We start from the raw sequence: 5,699 nt of genomic DNA on the forward strand, positions 1-5,699 counted from the left end.
AGGAAGAGGAGGAGGAAGCGAGGGTGACTGTTTACGTTGGTTACCATGAGCACCGCTTCCCAGAAATCCCTGCTGATAAACACAGAGAGCACGTGGTGCGAGCTCCACATCAATGTTTCCAACAAACTCAACATGCTGAGATGATGCTGTTTACAAAAAAGTGCTCTTAATGTCACATAAATCCTATACAGTGACAGGTAAGAAAAAGAGTAAGATTTATATTTTTCCTCCAACAAACTGTTTAGTATTTACCAAACACCAAAGTGTGAACTAGCTAAAGGTTTGACGCTAGCTGACACACAGGTGTCAGATTTGGGGTTAAAAAGTTCAGGGAAACACAAATAATGATTTATAGCAGCTAATTCTCCGTTTTTTCACAACTTACACTAGTTAAAAAGTGTTAGGTAGCAAAAGCCTTAACTCTGTTTAAACTCACTTTCAGATTTTTGCAACTTTTATTCCTTTTGTGAAAACACAAAAAAAGACGATTTTTTTTTTTTTTAAATAAAGGCTTCACAAATCTGAAAGTGGGTTTAAATAGCGTTAAGGCTTTTGCTACAATGTCAAACACTCTTTCATAAGATTGTTGAAAAAACAAAATCAGCTGCTAAATATTATTTATTTTTCCCTCAATGTTTCCATTTACCCCAATTCGGAAGCTACCACTGGCATCGTATATGCAAGTGTAATTGTTTGTTTATCCAGTTATAGCAGTTGCATGGATATCTTACACAAAATATTTCAAAAGAAAAAAAGCATGAATAATGTTTCCATGATGAAGATGGAGATTGTGTACCTCAAAATTCAGAAAACCCCACCAATTGTTGACAAAAAATTGTCTAACAGTGTGTCTGAAACCTGAATGGGCTAAATACCAACCATCAAAAAGCTTTCTTTGTCTTTATTTGATAAGCCTCCCATTCTTTATCAGATACAGATGTGTTTCTCATTTGCTCAGATGGCTGCTGTATCATCACCTGATCTTGTCTCGTATTATCAAAGTTCACCACTGACAGCTTTCATAATGTCATGTTTTGACAGCAGCAGCATGTCACTTTGTCAAAGCCACAACACTACATATCCTTGGTGGGATTCAGAAATTGACAGCCCCTCCAAATGCACACCCTAATCAAGCAATTTCCCCAATTCCAGTCCCATCAAATTGCTCTTTAGCTGTTGAACTGGGGAGTTTTGTTGTCCTTTTCTAATGCTAATCTACCCTATTCAGCATCTCTCTATGAGGCTATTCGTTGTGAAATAAATCCCCTTGTTTGCCTCCTGCATGTATAATTGATATTGTTGCCAGGGTTTTTGTTTGTGCTGTGGAGAGCTGAAAGGCGGTACTTTGGAAGCGATGAAGAAAATAGGACTTGTAACACTGCTGTTCCAGCTGACCTCATCTGAGGTTGATGCCAATGATCAACCTTTGCTGAATGGCATACCATGTTCTCATAACATTCACGACTATCATGTAATATGCATGTGTCGCTACTTTGTGTGTCAGGTGGAAAACCATCAAGATGCACTGGAACAATGAGTGAGATTGCATCAAAAGTAAGGTGCAAAGTCTTGACTCAAATTGTGACTCAATACATGGTTGTGATTATGATTTCAGTCACTTTTTTAAATAACTACCAGCGGGACTCCTCCATACTGTGTTATTATCCTAAAGAAAGGCTTCAATCTTTAACCAAGTCAGAAAATAAAGACAATGCTTATTAGATATTAGCCACAGGAATATTCAACCCAATAAGTTAGAAACAGCATATTTCCTCCACAGTAAGAACAAACTTATATAGCCCAAATGGTGCAAAAACAAAAAAACACCTTGATGATATAGTAGTTATAGTCTTTAAAAGTGTTTATCAGCATATACAAAAAGGGCCGTGCATACATTCCTCACATCTAACTACATAAATGGCAGTAGCCAAATATTATTTTGCCTATTTGTAGCTTCATACAGTCTTTCTGCACTGTTTCTCTCTGCTGCTTCTCTAAAGACATACAATGTGTATGGCCATTGATATGCCCTAACAGAGGTCACAATTTGCATGAGAATTAACAGCTAGTAAATTAAATTGATATTCAGTGCACATCTCCGTTGAATCCTTCAGACCTTTGTTCCCCTGCCTGGCAGAGCCCGTGTTCAGCCCCTAGCTAGTCAGAAACATCTGTGCAGTTAATAATTTGATAAACAGCTTACACAAATGCTAAATTATCTTCTCCACCCCCTCGCTTTTTTTTCTTCCTCCCCTTGTGTGAGACTTGGAACAGTTGGCTCACCTCTCTGTGGTGTTGGGTTTATCTGTCTTTTGTGGCTGTTCTTCCACAGCTCTGGTTTTTCATGGCTCTCCCTTCACTCCTTTTCACTATCACTTAGATACTGAGGCAGCGTTTGGGGGTTAATGCAAATCCTCAATTCTCATCTGCGGAGAAGAAAAAAAAAAAAAGGCGTAAGAGTTGTCTATTGTGGCAAGTTTTAAATGAACTTAGTCTGTATGACTTAACATTTATCGTTTATTCACTTCTGGATAGCATTTCCAAACATGAAGAAGAAGAACTGTGGCATTTATCATATTTTCATACTTTTGTGCTTCCATTGAGTTAAAGCCTATTGTTTGCCCAGAGCTCAGGTGACTCCCTGTGAAATTGCAAATTAAGGTCTGACATATTTTTTCCAGAGTGCATTCTACATCAGAGTGCAAAAGCTTTCAAGTTCCACGTGTTAATTCAATGGTCACTTGTTTCTATAATTGGCTGATACCACTAGCGAAAGAGATTTGACCAGGCTTTTATAATCGCTTCAAAAAGTAGGCACTTGTAGTTGGCACAGGTATAGTTTGATTTTCACAAAGTTATATTAAATAGATTAAATGTGTCCAGATGATGATATTAGTAGTATCCACTGGAACCCGGTTTGATTAAGTTTTAAAAAGGATGCAAAATATCACCGTGGAATCTATATGCAGCTGTGTGTGTGTGCACACGCGTGCACGCCCGCATGCCTTTATACATTTTATTTGTGTCTATGTTTTTGCGAGTACGTTTTTTGTCTACGAGAGGACGGCAATTAGTTAAGTGCTATCAAGTGGATGAAAAGCTGCAACAAATCCCCTTTATAATTTCATGGAAAAGAAAGCTGACGAAATAGAATGGGATGGAGGGGAGCTAGTTTCCAGTGCTTGCCTTTTCGGTTGCAAGTCGAGAAGAAATTGAACACCAAGAGGCCGCGCTAAGCTGTGTTAAGATGAAGATGTGTAAAAAAACGAGGTCCAGTTTGTTTAAAAAATGAAATATCTTCCATCGAGTGAGGATGAGTGGGGAAATCAGATTCACCATGATACTGCACTTGTTGGTTATTTGAATAAACATCAGGGCAGTCTCGAGTGCTGTCTGAGAGCACAATGCTACAGTGTGGTTTTGAACAAAGACTCCCAGGTCTAACGACAGTGGCCTGTTGTTAGCACATGCACGCCTTGTGATGCTGTACTTTGCAAAGGGTATTCATTCTTTATTTTCAGTTGTTTTTAAAAAAATTCTTTCTTCTTAGGCGTGTGCTGCTGGTGTCATCCGTACTCTTTCCATTCGTTTTAACACCGTGGGAGTCCACGGGCAGATTGTGTCAGTGGGTGAGAGAGACAAGAAGGAGAGGATCATCTTCTCACTTTGACTACAGTCTGTGAGAGCTGAGTTTGACTGACAGCTGATAGCAGGGGCGGTGTGGCACACAGCGGTGAATAAGGGCAGTATGTCTGGGCTGTCAGATGATGAGATTCATGTAGGTTTGGCTGTTCGGGTCAGGCATATGACAACCAGAGCTTGATGTTTGCTCCCCCAGTGGACCTCATTGGTTACTCCGATCCCTGGCCTTGTTAAGACAGTGCCCGTCCACCTCCATGTTTACCAGCTCAGGCTTTGTAGAAGTGAACCGGCTGTCGTGCAGCCACTGAAGTGAACCGATTACTGATGCTTAACTATGCTGCTGTGTTAGTTTTGGTCTTGTCTCACCATGCATCAGTATCCTGTGTGTTGAACTGTGTTTACTCTGGCTTTGAATATGTTACAGCAATTTTAAACCAATATAATGCAATAGCTGTAGCTCTGTTTTAACCACATAATTGCGAAAACATTGCACATGCTGTACAGTATAGTTAAGTAGTGCAGTAATGGTAGATGCAATCAGCAGTTTTGATACAGGATCTTTTTTTTTATGTTCAGAAAGTGTGCTACAGAGATCTGTGTGTTTCTGTGTGCAGCCAGGAATAAACAGCTCATTATATGAACACCTTTTCCAACACCCAAAGAGCCAATCCAGTCCTAGATGGCCCATTTGACCTCATCTTCCAGGAGAGGCCCACAGGGCACATGTCACAGCCACATTAAGGCATTAGGGAATGCTTTATTTGTTTGCGTGAGGGGCATCCTCTCCTGTCTCTTCCGAGGGTCACACTCGGTTGACACTGCTACTGGATGTCATTGCGCTTATGTGGGTTTAGTCTTCCAGGTCAAATTATCCTTCAATTTGAACTGAAATTGGGAATGGCAGAGGCAAGGATCAGTTCAGGCCCAGGCCCCTCTCCTCTGTATTAAGCCATCACAGTGTTGTAAGGCGAGCTCATATAATGAACCCTGTCACCGCCACCACTGCACCAATATCCCCACAACACAGCGTGCATATTGATTGCAGATTGTGAGTGCAGGAACATGCATGCGCGCGTGTGCGTATGTTATGTATGTGTGCGCGCTCGCGCTCGGCTCACCTTTTTCTAGCAAGGAGCAAGGGAATCGTGTTACTCTCTGACTGATTAGAAAGCTCATGCATAGGAAATCACGACAGAGACACTGCTCCCCATCTGCCCGCAGTGCAGGTGAAAACAATTTACACATCGGCAGGCTAATGGATACATTCATAGGGAGCGCAGACAGAGGGAAAGAGGGATCGAGGGGGGAGAGAAAAACGGAGTGAGAAAAAGAGAGGGCTTGTAATGGGCCCAGGCCAATGCAGGCCAGTGGCCTTGTTCATGCGGCCAAGCCAGATAGCAGCGTATCGGATAACACATAATCACTGAGGTCAGGGACTAATGAATGCGGTCGTGGCCCACCAGAGCAGGCTTTTGCCCGCACTAAAGACACTTGTAAACAATTCGGCTGGGTGAAACATGGCAATAATATGTTGATTCAGCAGGTAATGAGGTTCTCCCTGAATCAATACCCCCAGCTAACCCTTCTCCCAGGTGGGCCAGTGAAGAGCAGCGAGCCAGGTTGGTGAGCGCACACCTCTGCCGATGACCTTTCCATGGCAGTAAGGACATGAGGCAGTCTGAAGAGGACTATTCTCGTATTGCACAAGGCGCTGAGTGTCAGAACTTTCATTCGCAGCAAGCAAATGAACAGGCAGGCGCTGCATGCTAATGAGCGGCAGGCTATTTTCCACCTTTTTTATCTGCACATTATGCTCTTGACTTTGGAGAAGGTGGGAATTAGGTTGGACCTCAGTGTCAGGCTGCCTGATGGCTCCGCTCAGGAAAAACTGGTAATTGAAGCCGATGGCTGCCGCGGAGGAGGTCTGAATTTGGAAATAAACAGTTTCAAGCACTGCACGTCATTTCTAGAGAGATGACAGGGGGAATGGAAATGAGCTGTCTGGATCTAATGTGCTTTCGCAGCAGGGAAAAAAGGGGGCCATCTTTCAGATAACA

The sequence above is a fragment of the Scomber scombrus genome, chromosome 19, assembly GCF_963691925.1.
Source record: "Scomber scombrus chromosome 19, fScoSco1.1, whole genome shotgun sequence".
Taxonomy (NCBI): Eukaryota; Metazoa; Chordata; class Actinopteri; order Scombriformes; family Scombridae; genus Scomber; species Scomber scombrus.